The sequence below is a fragment of the Ictalurus furcatus genome, chromosome 8 (assembly GCF_023375685.1).
Source record: "Ictalurus furcatus strain D&B chromosome 8, Billie_1.0, whole genome shotgun sequence".
NCBI lineage: Eukaryota > Metazoa > Chordata > Actinopteri > Siluriformes > Ictaluridae > Ictalurus > Ictalurus furcatus.
In genome coordinates this window covers 14,402,802-14,422,848 of record NC_071262.1, presented here as the reverse complement: position 1 = coordinate 14,422,848, position 20,047 = coordinate 14,402,802, and the positions used below count along the sequence as shown (strand labels likewise).

Sequence of the window (20,047 nt, the reverse complement as noted above, 5' to 3'; positions counted from 1 at the left end):
TATAAAATCTTTATTGGGACAGAAAACCATAACTGGTTTCTAAGGAAGGTTGAAACAATGGAACAATCTGCTGGGGATTTGAGAAAGCACCTCGAGGCCTCTGTGAGAGACTTTAAGAGATTTTTACAGTAGTGAAGACAGCAGTAAGATTTTGAAATTTAAACTTAAAACAGCAAACATCTCTAAATAATATTACACACAGGAAAGTACTTGCCAATGTGGAGGCAATTTGAAATGTTGAGTAGCTTTACAGTTATATCATCTAGTAATATAAATCTGGTAATCTACACCGATCAGCCATAACAAAAAAACCACTTGCCTAATATTGTGTTTTGGAGGCCCTTGTCCCGCCAAAACAGCTCCGACCCATCAAGGCATAGACTCCACAAGACCTCTGAAGGTGTGCTGTGGTATCTGACACAAAGACATTAGCAGCAGATCCTTTAAGTCCTGTAATTGAGGTGGGGCCTCATTGGATCGGACTTGTTTGTCCCACACATTCCACAGATGCTCAATCAGATTGTGATCTTGGGAATTTGGAGGCCAGGTCAACACCTTGAACTCTTTGTCATGTTCCTCAAATCACACCTGAACAAATTTTGCAATGTGGCAGGGCTAATTAACCCATACGTTTTGGATCATTCTCCTTCTGGAAGATCCAACTATGGCCCATTTTAAGCTTTATGGCAGAGGCAGTCAGGTTTTCATTTAATATCTGTTGATATTTGATAGTCCATGATGCCATGTATCCTAACAAAATGTCCAGGTCCTCTGGCAGAAAAACAGCCCCAAAACATTAAAGAGCCACCATCATATTTAACTGTGGACACAAGGTACTTTTCCATATGGTTACCTCTCTGTGTGTGCCAAAACCACCTCTGGTGTTTATTGCAAAAAAGCTCTATTTTGGTTTCATCTGACCATAGAACCCGATCCGATTTGAAGTTCCAGTAGTGTCTGGCAAACTTAATACGCCTGAGTTTGTTTCTGGATGAGAGTAGAAGCTTTTTTCTTGAAACCCTTCCAAACAACTTGTGGTGATGAAGGTCACTTCGGATTGTAGTTTTGGAGACTTTCTGACCCTAAGACGCAACTAACTTCTTTAATTCTCCAGCTGAGATCCTTGGAGCTTTTTTGGCCGCTCAAACCATCCTCTTCACAGTGCGTTCAGACAATATAGCCACACGTCTAATTCCAGGTTGATTCACAGCATTTCCAGTTTAATGGAACTTTATTGCCTTGATGGTAGAAATGGGCATTTTCAATGCTTTTGCTATTTTTTTTTTTATAGCCCCTTCCCATTTTGTGGAGCTAAACAACCTTTTGATGCACATCACAGCTATATTCCTTGGTCTTACCCAGTGTTATCAAAGACTAAGGGAATTTGGCCTATGTGTTACCTCACATATACACCCCTGTGAAACATGAAGCCATGGTTGAGCAATTTCCTGTTCCTAGTTACCCAGGTGTACTAAAAATGTAAGATATCAATGGGAATATATATCAAATACATTTTTTCTCACATGAATTCATAGGGGAGCCAATAATTGTACCACACATATTTAACAATTTTTAAAAAAAAATAAACCTGTGTTGTGTTTGCAATTGTTTGATATCCCTGAGAGCAGAGTATTTTTGTGAATCTTTTTAACAAATGATCAAAAAGTTAAACAATAAAGACAATTTTTCACAGCCTTCTTTGCTCATATTTACAAAGGGTGCCAATATTAGTGCATTTAGTTACAATTGGCAGATGCCATTGTAACAAAATAATCAATGTTTTCACGTCACCTGTCAGTGGTTTTAATGTTATGGCTTATTCCTGTGTTGGAAGGTTAGGTGTTAGTTTCGCTTTGAATGCAACAGTTCAACAGTGCAAATATTACTAGTGTTTAAAAATAAAACAGCTTTAAGAAATTCTCATAAATCCTTTAAACCTTTCAGTTCATGACAGTTGCAAATAAAACATTACTGGCAACACTTGAGGCTTGTTTTCATTTTAAAACTCATATTCCCATTTTGCATACTATATATATTGAAATGATTGCACTCAAAGTAACTTTTTTATTTTATTTTATTTTTAAATCAATTTATGTAGCTGCTGGTTATGTTGCAAATTAATATCTGATGCTAAGAGTGAGAAGAAAAGTAAGCTAGTAATAAAAAATATTCATAAGATAACAGAATATCATTTGAATTCCCTCTCTAACAGGTAATATGACCCAAGTCTTATTATGCTTATATAAAGTTACCTCTGGATTGTGGAATGCACGGTTCATTTAGAAGCCCTGGCACAGTGTTTTTTTTTCTGTATTTCTGTATTCCTCTTCAAACAAGTGTATGAGTGATTTATATTGTCTTGTATTTTTCTTATTAATTCATGGATAAGTTAGTTTTATGTGAAAATATCAGACTGTCATTTAACCCACTCATTGTGGTAAAGGTTAAATTTACAGAAACTCTCTATTTTGATTGTATACCAATGCAAATTCAATTTTTTAATTTTTTTTTTTTAAATACCCAGCATATGTTAATTAATTATCTTTAATAAAGTTATTAGGAATAAGAACATTGTTGATTGAAAGGAGCCTCTTTGTTATTCTTGGTGATGCTCCTCTTGAGAGAGAATATCTATCTATCTATCTATCTATCTATCTATATTTCATTTAATATAATATAAATGCAACTTTTAGAAAACATTTTAATTAGAGAAACTGAAAAATACTTAGGGTTAGGTTATATAATATATAAATCATTTCAAATTTGCAAAAAAAAAAAAAAATCAATAAACATTTTAAATGGGCAGTTTTGACTCAAATAAATCGTAATCCAGCTGTTTATTTCCAAAGTTGTGGTGACATTACGAGCAATAAACATATATAAATTACTTCTAATACATAAAAAAATCATACAAACTCACTGACTTCTCAGTGTTCAGTTATTTGACTGTGATCCCATATGTTGATCTATTTCCTTTTGAAATTGTAAGCTAGTGTTTAGAGGTTTACTTATTTCAACAGCTGATAATAGCAGAACATGCAGGAATTGGCAGGGCAATATGATGAATTGATATTGACATTGGAATGAATTACTTCATGATACGCTTTTGTAAAAGTGTTGTGGATATCAATACTTACAGAACACAGAGTCCATTGTTATTTACACTAACAAGTAGCGGATTTAATTATTATTATATATTTATTATTTTATTATAACTTTTAATTATTTTTGTTGGTTTGTTTTTATCAGTGGTTTCATTATTTTTTATAATGAAATTGTTCAATTTATAATCTATCTTTATGTGGCTGTACAGATTTGCTGGCAATTTGCTATTGAAACTGAAGCAAACCAAAAATCTGTCATACATACAGCTAATTTAATAGGTTTACTGGCCATGGTCTAAATCTAAATAGTAGTCTTGGATGTAAAAGGTTAAATTATTCATATACAGATGTCCTATGTTTGCAGCTAGCTAGCAATTAACTACCCTTACTGTATAACAATTGGAATTTATGTTTTTAGGGGAGTAAGCAATCTATCTGAAGAACATTTTAGGGGACCAAAATCTACTATAAGCCTTTATGGGTCTGACAGAAATTGCATTTATAGCAACAAATGTGTTAAGAAGACATCAGTTCCTTTCTGAAAGTGATATAAATAACCTATACTCCTATGAAATGACTTGTAGGCAGCTCTGCTCAAATGGTTCCATGTATATGCATCATAAAAACAGAAAACTACATAAAATTACGAACATGACAGAACTGTAACTTTTAGTATTTTTTGGTTTGAATGAAAATACCAAACTTTTTGTTTAGTATTTTGAGGAAATATGACATGAACCAAGTATGGCATTACAGACTTGTGAAACACCTCTGTGTGTGTGTGTGTGTGTGTGTGTGTGTGTGTGTTAGTTGACCCCACATCATTCTCATTATACTATCGAGATCTCATGATATAATGCATTGCTCAACCCTTAAAGTGTTAACTATTGATAGATAATAGATTTTAGCCTACCATGATGGTAATATTATGAACAGCCGTCACTGTTGTCTAGTATCCAAATGATGAGAGTTGTTTACAACCTGAAAGGAAGAAAAACTGTGGTATCAGTGGGCAGCAGAGGCCTTTGATTGGTTGTTCAAGATACTGTCAACTGTCTTTTAAGATGGTACATAGGGGTGAATAAAAACTGATAGTACTGATTAATACTTCATAGATAGTGAAGTATTTAATCGAGGTGTCTAGCTGCAGCACAAGCACAGTGCAACTCTTACCATATAATAATCATATACTGTATACTTTATATAAGTATATAAATAATTACTTTGGTGATTTGAATCATTATTACAATTCTGAATGCGTGGCGACTATTGTACAGGGCTGTGAGAGGAGCAGTGGGTGTGCTGAAGCCGACCACTCCCTGCTCCAGTTCCCTCCCTCCACTCATCCCTCCCTTCTTCCCAGTGAAAATCTTTGCAGTTCCCTGCGCTCAGCCATTCTCCACAGCCCGAAGTTACGACCACACCATAAAGAGAGAGAGAAAACGTGAGAGGGAGGGAGAGAAGAAAAAAGAAAAGTCGTTAAAGGCAAAGAAAGTTATCCAAAAACACAACTCGGACAGCATCGGACGGTTGGGACAGAAAACTTTTCGCGGCTGTGGCAGAAAGGCATGTGCGACGGAGGATGCTTATGCCAAGGTGTTAAACCTTTTTGGAAGCAGTGAACTGCTCCCAGGTAGGAAAAACTCCTGTTTACTCAGCCCTAAAAACTACTTTGTAAGCAAACCCGTACAATTTGCAATTAACTATACATTTCCAGTATGAAAAATGTAGCGCAATTAAGGAGTTAAAGGATTGTTTATAGTGCGTCATGAATAGATTGCTATTCATAAACGCTCATATAGGAAGCCCTCAGGAGCTGCAGGGAACACGAGGGACAGTGGGTGTGTATGTTTGCATAATTGACATGTCTGTTTCACATCTTTTCCCGAGAATTATGTGACCAAATGTTCGTTCTCTTTTGAATACAGTGCAACTTGTAAAATTAATAGTGATAAAATACTACTGTAAAGGCAGAACGAGCGCGAGAAGAGGCTGTTAAGACAAGTTAAATCTCTCAAAGAGCAGCTGATATGCTTAAAGCAATAGTTTGCTAATATAGTTTGCAACTTCTAACCAAGCACGTGCTCTGCCAACTAATTGTAAGGGAAATATTTTTTTATAGTTTGCATATCATGCAAACATGGTCTCCACACCCCTGTCCGGGGGGGGGGGGGGGGGGGGGGGACGGACTACTTCCAGCAGTCCTGTTCAGCGTGGCGGTGCAACGTGGAAGAACTCAGGGTGGCTCGCGCGAGTCAACCGCACAAGCACGCACTTACATTGGGGGCAGAAAACGTTTTTAAACATTAAAACTATTGTGGTATTATGTAATACTTGTTTAATCGCAAATCTTCCTTATAGATAAGCGTTGCCTTTAATTCTGATGTGTGTTCGTATAATATAGTCACTCGCACAGTTTACCAAATGTGGTTACAGCGCAGTTTTTTGGACTTTTTTCTGTTCGGTAACTGGCTTTAAAAGTGGTGGAAATGGATGTGTTTTTTTAAGCAGTGTGTCTTGGTCATAGTATAGTTAAGTGAAGAGGTTTTATTAAACCAAATATAATAAGCGAAGTTTAAATGTACCGAAATGGGTGGAGTTTTGATACTTCTCTCCATTTTCTTCCTTGATACTTGTTGCCTCAGGATTGTACCCAGGGTGTGGGGAGTGAGAGAGAGGAGGAGGGGAGGCTGGAAGAGGGCGGGTGGGTGATGGAATGTAGTGGTTTGGAAAGTCTTACTAATTGAAACCAGGTCTGAAGCACATAGGGGGAAAAGCAAAGCTTGCTAGAAGAAACAAAAATGAGACATTTTATTCACACTCTGCTCTTACATTACTTGACGTCTACTTTAGACTGACTGGCCTAAAGGCAAATCTTTAAGTAAGAAATGTGTATAGTATGTCAGTGAGCATATGCAATAGAATGAAAATTGCAAAAGTTTTTCTCTTCAAACAGTCGAAAGTCAGTCTGGAATGTAGAATCAGTTTATTTGTTAATTTTTTAGTTAAACCTTGAATCAGCTGAGGAACTGTATATTTCGATCCCATCCCCCTTCAGTGCCACACCCTTCTTGTTCTTTTTTGCAGTCAAGCCTGTCACTATATTACAATGCTTGCTGACTAGTTAATAGTCTGTGCATATTTCCATTTTAAAGGGTACGTTTGTCATTGGTAACTTTGTATGTGGTCACATGACATTTAGGGATCCGTCAAGATTCAACAGTCAGCCATTATTATCTTGTCATTGTTTGGTTGTTGATTGCTTATGTGTTTCTGTACTTTAAGATGGTTGATCAGATTGCAATTCTTAATGATTTTTACTGGACCAAAAAGCTGCAGTCTTAATTCAGGCATTGTAGTTGTGGCTGAAGCATCCTTGCTCTCAGAGCAACTGTTCTCAGATAGAGTAACCACTTTCTCCTGTTGATAGTGTAGAAAGGATGGGTGATTTTGAGGAGTTTGCTGTACCACTGTGAAACGGAAAGAGTTTGGACTTATGCACACTTCCTCTGTCATTTCCTTAGAGGCTTGTAGGGGGCTTGCCATCTTCACCATTTGGAGAACAGTAGATGAGGTCCAACCCTCTTAAAAACTGAGTGGTGTAATTATTGTTTGCTTTTATTTTTATTTATTTATTTAACGGATCAAATAGTCCCATGGTTGATGTGAGCATTCAGACATGCAGTCATCTATAAACTCTTTATTTTGAATGTCCATCACAGTTGTGATTTGTACATGCCTGCTAGAACCAGTTTAAATGTATGATGATCGTCTGGTAATTTTGATGCCTCCTTGCATTTGAGACATCTGCCATTGTTGCGTTATTTCGCTATGTTTCAGCTTGTCCAAACTAAGCCATGGTTGAGAAATACTGACTCTGAATGTTAGGAACAGATGACCAAGCCACACCATCTTAGTGACTCAGAATCACACAATTTTCCATGTGGCCTGATTCTGTTGCAAGCAATAGTCTGGTACACGTATGATGGAATATAATATTTGTGGATCGGTTTGAAGAAGTATTTTAATTTAAAGTACATTTCTCCCTTATGTTCTGGTAATCAGAATTAGGATCTAATAGTGGATGGCTAACCTAAGTGTAATACTCATGGCCAAGGAAAGAAAAGGTTTAAGTAAGAAATTAAAGTGTAAATATAGCCTGTTTATGCATCACTTTAGATATTAAGGGGTGTGTGGTATCATCATGAGAAGTATAAAGTTGTATGCGTAATCCATGCAAGAATATACATGAAAAAAAGATTAGAATAGCATTAAGTCCTTCATGGTAAGCCAACATATGAATGTTGTAAACGATCCACAGTAGTTCTTTTTAAACTTGCATCATCATGCTTGTCTGATTTATTGACAGAACTGTTGCAACAAGACGAACACTGTATAATGTGTTCAATGACGATGGAGTCCAGTAGCAGCATGTTCAACCCCTACTCCTTGTAAATCATTTTAGTGGTCCCACATAATCCAGTCTTGATTACTGAGTTACAGGAATTATCAGAAAGAGTTTGAAACAGCGAATACAGTTTGTTAGGGGCAGAAGTCAGCAGACATGTTTTGCAGGTCTGTGCTGTATTTGCCTTTGGTTATCGAAGCTCTGAAAGCTTTTTTAAAGAGATAAATGACAGGGACTTGTTTGATGGTGGATGACATTAGACATGATTGGTGGATGACACTAGGCATGATCAAACACGTATTTCCTTGTTCTCTGTTTTTCACACCCAGTGAAGCAGAACTAAATGTTGCTAAAGTATTTCGCTGTATCAAGTGTGGCATAATTCTTCATGTACAACTAATAACATAGACTTATCAGCAGTGCACATTAAATCCCTTTAATACTAACAGTAATGTGGAGTGGCGGTCAGTATTTGAAATAATTGCATATTTTGCGAGATATTTTTTGAATTTCAGTTCTATTTTCTTGTTACTATAAGTTAATTACATATAAATCTAATATGCTGAAAATACTGCTTATTGCACACCTCATTTTAATATATTGTGTTTTCATATAGGATCAGTCTTCACTTAATTAGTGTTTGACACTAATTACTTAATGATAATTAACTGTTCAAAATGCCACTAGACCTCTCTGTTGCTCCCAGTTGCCTAAATGCACTGTCAGTAAAAGCAGGGGTTTATGCTTTCACTTTTTCAGCATGGTATACATTGCTCTTTTGTTCGACTGTATATGTTTACTGCCTCAATAAAATGTTATTTTATGGATTTCTTAGTTTCCTCTGGACAATCTTTTATGTGTTTGGTGATTTAATGATTGCTTTAGTGCACTCCATGCTTCAGTTCATTGTCTTTTTCTATTCTGTTTGGGTTTTTAGTTTAGTTGGTCTGGCAGAGCAATTGAAGTAGTAATTATTCTTAATTTTCTTAAGCATATAATATGGAATAGGTCACCAAAATACAGATGCTTTTTAAATCCTAGCATAACATCACAGACCCAGTATTTTTATCACCCGAGGATGCATGTCTTTCATGGTTACTAATACCAAAGTTTTACTAAGAAAAAAGAATATTCTGTTTTGATGATACATTTTCACGGTGTGAACAAAGTGATCAGGCAGAGTGTAGGACGTTGCTTTGGAGTTAGTCACTGTAGGAGAGGCTGGGCTCTATTCCAGCTAGCCTGACGGCTACATCGAGGAATGTGTGGGACTGGAGGCCAGGGTGGGGCCCTCAACTCTCTTTGCAGTGAACACTGAATAGATTGCGTGCTCATGGCTGTGGATTTTATGTTTGTTTAGGTTTTTTTTTTAACATAGGGTATGTCATATACTTTAGATGCATGATGTGATGCGTAGGACCCATGCTTACATGCCACTTGGCCTTTTTCTTTACTTTGCAAAAGTCTTATGCCACATGTTTAATACACAGTTTATATATATATATATATATATATATATATATATATATATATATATATATATATATATATATATAATATAAATAAAATGTTGGCTCCAGCTTTAGCACAGTAGCAACAGAGTTAATATTAATAAGTAGAAGTCTCTTGTATGTCAGTCTTTTGAGTGTACCCAGCTGCTCTGCCTCATGTTTTTCTATGCAAACACAATGACACGTTCATCCAGCCTGGCCTTTATCACCACACATCCATGTCTATTTCAGTCGCGGCTCTGGAATAACTAGCATTATAATGAAACAGCAGAATAGAGAGAGGGCCTGACTATGTTTTCATAATCATGGATGATATTGAAGTTTGCACAGTTGAGACATGAGCAACAGAGACATTCCTCTCTGTTGTTGTCGATCAATAATTGTTGATCGCGCCAACATTGTGAAGCCACCCTATCCATTTGCGGTATCTAGATAAGGTATAAAACTTGATATAAATAATGAAATAGACCTAGTTGCATTTCTCAACAACATTTCTCAGTTGTTTTACAGATTTTATTAGAATCATTAAGTTAATTATTATTAGGATCATTATTTAGATTATTGCAATAGTAACAAGTAATGTAATAGAATTTAAGGAAAATTGTATTGTAATGTAATTATTGTAAACTAAATCAGTATTTTCATTGATTGCATGTTACAATTGTAGCATAGGCTATAGAGTATAGCTGTATTTACAGTCATCCAAATAGCTATTTTCTCTGCATTTGGAACGGTCATTAGGAGGTAAGAGTAAACCACAGTGGAGAGACTTAATTACCGTTGTTCTTCAGTGCAGTCATGGGCAGGTTTCCACTGGCTAATACGTGTCTATGCTGACTGCAGCATTTGTTTTCATTGTCAGTGAATGAGATGGGGATATTTTTTTCCCTTTTCTGTTGCCCCGGGTACTTGTCTTGAAAAAAGGAACTGTTCATAAAAAGGAACCGAAAACACCATGAAGGTGTCCTAAAAACCTTTCTCAGTTTTTATCTTGGATTTTTTTAGAGACACTTTTTCCTGTCTAATTACCTTTTTGACATAGTGCTGTGAGTCAATTATGAAAGTCTGTACTAATGTTAAATCAAGGGTGACAATGGCTTAGAAAAACTGAGACATGACAAATCTATTGTATTGGGTAACCTTCTAATCATCTGTTGACACACCTAAAAAAAAAAAAATATATATATTTTTACAACATGGAATTACATTTGATATGACCACAATACATATAGTGCACACATCTATATATGTAAAATATTTGGTTCAACTACAGTGTGTTCATTTGCATATATAATGCCACATATACTGGTATTAAGCACCAATAAGATTTCCCAAAAAACATTGGCTTTGTATTTACTGGTAGAGATAACTTTAGCGTAACTAATAATTCACATTACATTACTTTTGTCATTGTTTTGGTTCCTTAGGCATGTCAAAGCATTCCATACATTTTTCCGACATGCAATAGCAGCTTGTGGTGGCTCATATAATGTATCTTGAGACATGACAATGTTTAATAACTAACAACTAGTAAAAAAAGAGCCAGAAATCACATTAACTTCAGTAATCATGTTTTATTTTTATTACATTGAGGTAGCCATTTATAACTAATATCAGTCCATCTACATTTCTACCTCAGCAGCTACTTGTTTGTTGTGAAAAGTCATAGGAACAATGTGGTATAGTTTCTGTGAAAGAACCTTTACAACTGATAATGTTTGCTTTGACTAGTTGCTGACATTGGCATTCGTTTTGAAACACTGACAGAGGTAGAACACAAAAAAAAAACGAGCATTCAACTGCTATAGACTTTATGAAAACCAAAAGGATATGCTGTATTGTTTAGTTTAAGTGAGGCATAGCTTGTTGGATAATGTAGTATGCTTCATTATATGTAGTGCTGGTACAGAGTATGGCTGAAAGATTTGGTATGCAAATATGGGATGATATTATGATTGCGATAGAGTGATCAGTCGCCATATAATAAACACCATGATGGCTGCTATGTAGAGTTATTGGCTAAATTAATTGAATATGATATGAAATTAACATTTATCCATTTCCATTAACATTTTACAACTGTTTCCATTAACATTTTACCAGGCTATATATATCTTAAGGTTTTTAAGAAACTCTGTTTTTGATCTATACGTTTTTAATGGGCTTGACAAAACTGTTAGATCTGGTACAATGCAGTAGGTGAATGTTTATTTAGAGGGTACAGTTTAGTTTATCTAATCATTTAAATGTATGGGCAGTTGCGTAATAATTAAGTAATAATTTAATCATGTGTGGAAATTAAATTACTGAAATAGTGTAACAGTTGTTTCATAAAAATTTTTTGAATGGGACTTTAGGGTGTGGTTGCTCAGATAAAGGCCCAGGGTTGTCTAAAGGAATGCTGTCTGTACTATGTTTGTGCAGGATCTGTTTCAGTCACTGTCGCCCTCTGAGGGCAAAGCAGAGAAAGTAGTGAGCAAAGGGTGGGGCCCTGTTTTGAAGGAAAAGGAAAAAAGTTAGCCTGTTTCAGTAGCCTAAAGCACTACAGTATTTCCAGATTTTAATGTACATTACTAATATGAAAATTAATGACAGTAGTTGTTTTGTTAAACCTATAGTTACCACATTCTCAACACTGGATAGCAGGGATATAGTTTATTTAATTTATTCATAATCTTTGTAATCTCTGATATGTCTAATTTTAAGCACATTTTGCCTTTACATTTTTCCCCCAGAAAACAGAACAGAGGTGTGGCTGAGGAGGGTGTCCGGTAGTGCTTGAGCACCCGGTATGTTCATTGTTTTATTTCTTTTTTTTGTTCAGAAAGCTTCATATTTTGGTTAAAATAATTCTTATAGTGGAACACCTGACAAATCATTATTATCTTGTGTATAGTGCAACATTTATTATAAAGTGTCAATCAACACGTGCCACTAAAGCCTTTAAAATGTCACATAGTAAATGGCAGGTAAATTATTAAACCAAACCCTGGAATGTTGGCCATGAAAACCATGCTTAACTGCAGTAAAAGGCTTACAGTGGGAAATTTGACACTTCTTACCCCCTCTGCTCCCCTCATACTATGACTTGGCCACCTGTTCACAACGCCAGCTACCCCATGTGACACTGTTTACTTGAACTTTGATTTAAATCTCAACACCACCACTTATAAACATAACAGAGAATAGTGCATATGTCCCAGAAACATGTAGGCCTACTCTCTGTGGTACAGTACCATAATTATTCCAACTTTTTTTTTTTTGGCAGTTATTCTTTATTCTCTTTTTCCATCTCTTTTTATCTCCTCCCACTCAATTCAGTTTCTTTTTATAATCCTATAATTATCAGGTGAAATATATTTAATTTACAAAGGATAAACATGTACTTCTTTCTCCTCCCACTCATAGTCCTTGGACTTCTTGCCAGGAATTTTTCAAATCCATGAAAAAGTACGTTGGTTGAGAGGGAGATTGGGAGACTGTTCTGGCATTCTGACAAAATATGCTTGAGACAGGAGAGGAATAACAAGCCACCCCTACACTTGCTGGGAGGTGAAATGCAGCACTGATAGGTTTCCTTTCCTGTTGCTTTTGTAAACACCCTTGCCAGACACAAAAATATAGAGCCTTGCTTCAGATGTGGAATACACAAATTCCATTGGTCCCTTTCAGTTAGGAGACTCTAAAGACCATTATAGATTATTAAATGTTTAATAGAATAGAGAGAACAAAAAAAAGAGTTTAGTACTAAGAGTTTATCCACTGTAGACCGCAACCAATTTACAGAGTGTGCTGTTAGCTTTCACAAGGACATCTAACATCCGTTAGAAAATGCCATGATATGTTGCTTATTTGTTGTAGCCATATTTGAGGGCAGATCTCACTTTATTTTCTAACAGATGTTAGATGTTCTTGTAAAAGCTAACATCTGTTAGAAAATGCCATGATATGTTGCTTATTTGTTGTAGACATATTTGAGGGCAGATATCACTGTATTTTGTTTGCAGTCTTGCAGACCTGCTAACCTTCACACATTTTACATAGGAGCTACACATTTAATCATCAGTGTATTGTGTTACAAGTTACCGCAAAAAAAAAATATGCAAAAAGAAGAGAGTTCTTTCTTCTCCAAATAAAAAGAAAAGATGAGCCAACTGACATATTAATCTAAAAGGATTAATAATTGTGCAGGTGTTTTGAATGATCTGGTATTAACTACCACACCCTAGAATCACTGCTACCTTCCCTCATCTCCCATTAGTAACATTTTAGCTGGTGCTCTCACCTCAACTTTTCCTCTTGAAAAAAGTCTAGATAAATGGTGGAATGTTTTGAGTTAATCAATTTGAAATAAAATCTATCATTGTATGTTCGACTTGACTGATATTAGACAAATATACAGTTGACATCAGTTAACTCTTTATTAGATTTGGCATTGAAAATGGTCAAAAATGACACTTTTTTTAATCTGAAAAAGAAAAGGTGCAGAAAAGATGATGATGATGATGATGATAATAATAATAATAATAATAATAATAATAATAATAATAATAATGTCATAAATGAAGTGTCAACTCTCTACAAATAATTTTAATGTTAATGATAATTAGAAAGTGATTAAAAATGCTGTTTTCTCTCCTGCACCAGTTGGCACAGTGAAGGCTGTCAGGGTAGAAACTAGTGTGCATATGTACAGGGCTTTATGGTAACCACCAGGCCAGGTGCTTGGGTGGGGTTGGCAGGTCTGAATCTTGCATGTCTAGTTGTGAAGTAATTTTATAACTCGTCAGCTGGACTGTTACTGTTATGATTAGTTGTATTTTATTCTAGTAATTATCAAGACTTAACAAATAAGAATATTATGGACTGTGTTCTGAATTCACTGTGACCCAGGTCAAAATAAGTAGTTATTGAAGACTAATGAATGAATGCGAGTTACACTGACGCATGATGAATAATTTTAACTATTGTTCATTATGAACTCTGATCCTGAATGTGAGAGCTTCCATTCATAAACCCTTAAACCTCAAAAAGACATCAACTGCAGATTCTACATGATTCTGCAGTTTGCTACATGACGCCACAATTAATCTATGTGTCGCAGCCCTCCAGTGGAGTGTGGTGGTACTGCACATGTTCTCTCCCTCTCATCCAGGGTGTCCCACACCTTATGCCCCACACCTCCTGGGGTAGGCTCCAGATTCCCCATGACCCAGTAAAGATAAGTGGTAAAGAAAATGGACGGATGGATGGATGAATCATTATTTAAAGCAAATATAGACTTTTTGAGGAACTGATTGGGTAACATCTTTGCTAATCAATGAGAGGCTTTTTTTTAAAATAGGTGCCCTATTTTCTAAGTCTGTTGTTTTTCACTGTTGTGGCCACAACTCATAAAAGTTTGGGAACCTCTGTTATCATATTTGGGTTGTCACTGACCTTTTGGAGCTCTTTATTTTACAAAAGATGTGTTATATTTACAATTACATAGATTTGCAGTATCTGTGCAGGAATATCTTATCCATGAGACATACTTCAGGCCTCAGTACTTACAACTCATGCCTGAACTATTTGATTGTTAATGGAACTATGTAGTCAGAGATTTGAATCATATCCTGTTGTTCTCTGATGTAACATGTTTCAGGACTTGCCTTTGGAGTGTGAGGGGATTATATTTGATTATTTGCTTCAGGGAAAAGAGGGAGTATAATGCAGTAAGAAAATGCTAGGAATGGCAAGAATCCATCCATCCGTTTTCTGTACCGCTTATCCTACACAGGGTCACAGGGCCTGGAGCCTATCCCAGGGAACCCGGGCACAAGGTGAGGTACACCCTGGACAGGGTGCCTCCAGAACAGCTTCAGTGTGCCTTGGCAAAGATCCTACAAGTCTCTGGAACTGTGCTGGAGGGAGGAGCCCCATTCTCCCAAAAGATACTCCCTCAGATGGTGTTTTGATGGATTTGGGTGTTGTAATCATGGAAGAGACCATTCACATGAGGAAAGAAATTATGAAACAATGAAAATAAATGTTTGACTGTATGATGAACATGATCAGTCAGAATAACTTTGTATTGATTTATATTGATTTGGTAACAAGTGGTCCATAACCATGTCACAGCATAAAGGAGCCTCATTTAAAAAAAAAAATTGTTTATTTATTTATTTTTTTTTTTAATAAATTCGGCGCGTGTGTGTGTAAGCATTTAGGAAGGGCTTAACTGTCAAAGCTTTGGAACTTGGTTAAATTGTTTGTTGTGACTTAACATTGATTTGGTATATACTATATATTTTACTGTTTTCTTCATTAAATCAGATACATTGTAAACGGATAATTGTTTTGGTTATTTTATCTGATTTCCCAAGTTACAGTAAAAAGTTAAAGAAACAGTTTGCTTTCCAGCAGTCAATCCACATAAAGTATAACCAGAACAGTCTGGATCACAGTGTTCTAAAATATGCATGTAGGTGTATTCATAGTCAAAAGGTCTCGTATAGCTAATAGCTGAGTGGATGGTTGAGGGGGTGGTACTAATGAAACAATGAAATGTCTGTGTTTGAAGTTGGAATGGCGGGCCCACATAGGGCAACCCTACAGAAATATTCATTACACATTGGATGCCTAGTAAAACAATTGTGTTTTATTTCGTCCAAATACTTGGAAGATTACGTGCTGACGCTTGTACTGAACTGATATGACCTCACATGGTTAGAAAAAAAACAGTGAGATTGACATTTTTAACATTTTTATTGTTCTCTAAGTTTTAGAAAATGTACAATATGTTAAAATGTTGAATTTTGAATATATTTAATACTGTGTGTAAAACTACATTTAAAATAAATACATTTACAACCTTTCATGCGAATTTTATAGGTGTTTTTGAACAGTGTCGTTTAGCTGTGTATATGTGTGTTTATGTGTGTAACTTTAAAATCTATACATTTTAAATAAAATAAAATAAATTAATTGTGCTAAAATTCTGAGGTATGGACAAGCTTTTTTTCTTGGAGGTGACCAACTATGTTAATATAGACCCAATCAGAGAAGTAATTATCCTTTTTTTTTCTTTTTTTTTTTTTCTTTTTAAATAATAATTTCAGGGACAGATACTAGGACTGAGACAGCCCAGTCCAGTGGAGAACTCAAGGGGAAACAGTGGAGAGCTCAAGGATTTGAAGTAAGCCGATTTGGTGAATATCAAATGTTGCATTACAGTTTAATCATAGAAAGAAACTCATTAGACTGTACTATTTAACTATATTATTAAATTGTTAATTAAATACTAAATAATATTAAACACTATTAAAAGGTACTTTATGTTCATGAAAAATGGATAGATATAAAAAGCAAGAACACAAGACACTGGTAAAAAAAAAAAAAATCAGCAAAACAAGACTTTGTTAAAGGTTTGAAATGTTTGTGTTAGAATTTTCTGTCTTAATTTATTTATTTATTCATTTTCATATGATTCATTTTCATATGATTCATATTCATGTGATTAATTTACATGTGATTCATTTACGTATGATTCATTTACATGTGATTCATTTTCATGTGATTCATTTACTGATTTGCTTCTCTTTAAATTAAGTTTTACTGTGATATTACAAAGGTCTTTCCAGATTATTACTTGCCACACTGTATGAGATAACCTCAGTAAAATTGCCTGAATTCTATAATATAATATGTTCACCTTGTTAGGTTCAAATCCTCTAAAAACAGATTCGCAATTGAATAACATTACTCTGTTCCAATTCACATCCTTCAAAGCATTGGCATTTTTTGTTTACTCTCACAATCCCTCAAACTCCCACACCCAAAGTCTCCATAAAAGAAATGAGACAGCAGTGTATCCTACATTAACCAAAAGTTGTCCACAATGTGAAAACAACTCAGAGAGTAAGCTGAACTAACCAAAAAAATTACATTAATACAGAAGTAGATTTAAGAGGAGTAAGTCCACAAAATCTAGGCAAAGTAATACAACGGCAATATCTTCAATAAAAATCTGAATACAGAAGCGCTGGAAGGCCAAGTGCAAAAAATAAACCTAAAAGAAGAGCAAAAAAGACGCCACTGTGTAGATGATGCAGTTCACCCCGATATCGAGAGTTTAACATAGTCTCCTGCTTCCTCCAGAATTTTCTATATTTCTGCATATATATGACCTCAAACATCATCTGATTTTCAAAAAAGTCCTAACAGTAGATAAAGAGAACCCAATTAAACAAACAATACAAAACTATTATATTTGGTAATTTATTTATTGAAGAAAATGATTTAATTTTACATACATGTGAGTGGCAAAAGTATGTGACCCGTTGCTTTTATTATCCTTTTAGTAACCTTTTCTTGGAGGTATTTTAGCCCATTCCTCAATACAGAACATCTTCAACTCTGGGATGTTGGTGCGTTTCCTCACAGGAAATGCTTGCTTCAGGTCTTTCCACAACATTTCTATTGGATGAAGGTCAAGACTTTGACTTTTCCATTCCAAAACCTTAACTTTATTCTCCTTTAACCATTCTTTGGTAGAACGACTTGTGTGAGTTGTTATCTTGCTGTATGACCCACTTTCTCTTCAGCTTCAGTTTATGGACAGATGTCCTCACATTTTTCTTTAGACATTGCTGGTATAATTCAGAATTCATTGTTTCAACAAAGATGACAAGTCATCCTGGCCCAGATGCAGCAAAACAGGCTCAAACCATGGTACTACCACCACAATGTTTCACAGATGGGATAAGGTTCTTATGCTGGAATGCAGTGTTTTCCTTTCTTGAAACATAACCCTTCTCATTTTAACCAAAAAGTTTTATTATGGTCTCATCTTTTTACAAACCTTTTTTCCAGCAGCCTTCTGGCTTGTCCATGTGATCTTTAGCAAACTGTAGATGGGCAGCAGTATTCTTCTTGGAGAGCAGTAGCTTTCTCTTTGCAACCCTGCCATACACACCATTGTTTCATGTTTTCCTGATGGTGGACTCATGAACATTAGTGAATGTGAGAGAGGCCTTTAGTTGCTTAGAAGTTACTGTGCATTCCTTTGTGACCTCATGGACTATTACACGTCTTGCTCTTGGAGTGATCATTGGTTGGTCAACTACTCCTAGGGAGGGTAACAATGGTCTTGAATTTTGCCCATTACACAATCTGTCTGACTGTGGAGTGGTGGAGTGCAAACTTGTTAGAGATTGTTTTGTAACCTTTTCCTGCCTGATGAGCATCAACAACTCTTTCTTAGGTCCTCAGAAATCTCAATTGTTCGTGCCATGATACACTTTCACAAACGCATTGTGAAGATCAGTCTCTGATGTTGAAAACACCTGACGCTAATTTCACCTTCAAATGAACTGTTAATCCTAGAGATTCACATACTTTTGCCAGTAACAGATACAGTTGTGCTCAAAAGTTTGTGAACCCTTTAGAATCTTCTATACATCTGCATAAATATGACTTTCACACAAGTCCTAAAAGATGGTAAAGAGAATCCAATTAAACAAATGAGACAAAAATATTGTCCTCTGTTATTTATTCATTCATTGAGGAAAATGGTGCAATATTACATATCTGTGAGTGGCAAAAGTATGTGAAACCCTAGGATTAGCAGTTTAATTTGAAGCTGAAATTGGAGTCAGTTGATTTCAATCAATAGGATGACAATAAGGTGCGTGTGAACACCCTGTTTTATTAAGAACAGGGATCTATCAAAGTTTGATATTCACTACACGTGTTTGTGGAATTGTATCATGGCATGAACAAAGGAGATTTCTGAGGACTTCAGAAGAAGAGTTATTGATGCTCATGAAGCTGCAAAAAGGTTTCAAAACCAACTCCAAAGAGTTTGGACTCCACCAATCCACAGTCCATTGTGTACAAATGGAAGAAATTCAAGACCACTGTTACCCTCATTTGGAATGAGCAACCCACAAAGATCACACCAAGAGCAAGACGTGTAATAGTCCACGAGGTCACAAAGGAGCCAGGGTTACTTCTAAGCAACGAAAAGGCCTTTGTCACATTGGCTAATGTTAATGAGTCCACCATCAGGAGAACACTGAACAACAATGATATGCATGGCAGGAGAAAGCCACTGCTCTCCAAAAAGAACTTTGCTGCCTGTCTGAAGTTTGCTAAAGATCATGTGGACAAGCCAGAAGGCTATTGGAAAAATGTTTTGTGGATGGATGAGAACAAAATAGAATTTTTGGTTTCAATGAGAGAGGCTATGGTTGGAGAAAGGAAAACACTGCATTCCAGCATACGAACCTTATCCCTAAGACCCTAAGCACACAAGTCATCTACCAAAGAATGGTTAAAGAACAATAAAGTTAATAATGTTTTGGAATGGCCAAGTCAAAGTCCTGATTGTAATTCAATAGAAATGTTGTGGAAGGACCTACAGCAAGCAGTTCATTGAGGAAACCCACCAACATCAGAGTTAAAGCTGTTCTATAATGAGAAATGGACAAAATTTTCCCAGCCGATGTGCAGGACTGATCAACAGTTACCGGAAAAATTTAGTTGCAGTTATTGCTGCACAAGGGGGTCGGTCACATCAGATACCGAAAGCAAAGGTTCATATACTTTTGCCACACTCAGATATGTAATATTGGATCATTTTAGTCAATAAATAAATGACCAAGTATAATATTTTTGTCTGATTTGTTTAATTGGGTTCACTTTGTCTACTTTTAGGACAATGTTCTAGGTCATATTTATGCAGATATCTAGAAAATTTTACACAAACTTTCAAGCACCACCATAATTCACTGACAATATAATGTAGGTTTGCCTACTGCTAAATAATTAAATCACTGAGAATTTAATTGAACTTGTTTCTAAAATGTGTTATTTTAATTCCCACTTGTGAATTGTAGCACTTAAGGCCATTCACATTGCAGGTAAACTTAAAAGATGAGTTTCTTTGCAAAATCTTACCGCACCACATCTGGCATTTTAGAAAAACTGAAAATAACTCTGGAGCAGTGATCCCATCCAGCGCAAACAAATGTATTCAAATG

The 20,047-nt window shown here is 35.7% G+C and overlaps 1 protein-coding gene across 7 annotated transcripts in view; it reads left to right on the top strand.

Moving 5' to 3' along the window:
• The first annotated feature begins 4,476 nt into the window (after positions 1-4,476).
• ahnak (AHNAK nucleoprotein) overlaps positions 4,477-20,047 on the top strand; it is a 42,587-nt gene continuing 27,016 nt past the window's right edge. For 4 of the 7 annotated variants that reach the window (XM_053630964.1, XM_053630963.1, XM_053630957.1 and 1 more), the window contains exons 1-3: positions 4,477-4,737; positions 11,759-11,812; positions 16,124-16,200. The gene's annotated coding sequence lies outside the window, so the exon portion shown is untranslated. Of the gene's footprint in view, positions 4,738-11,758; positions 11,813-12,431; positions 12,576-16,123; positions 16,214-20,047 lie in introns of all 7 variants that reach the window. The other 3 variants (XM_053630962.1, XM_053630958.1, XM_053630960.1) reach the window with 3 other exon arrangements.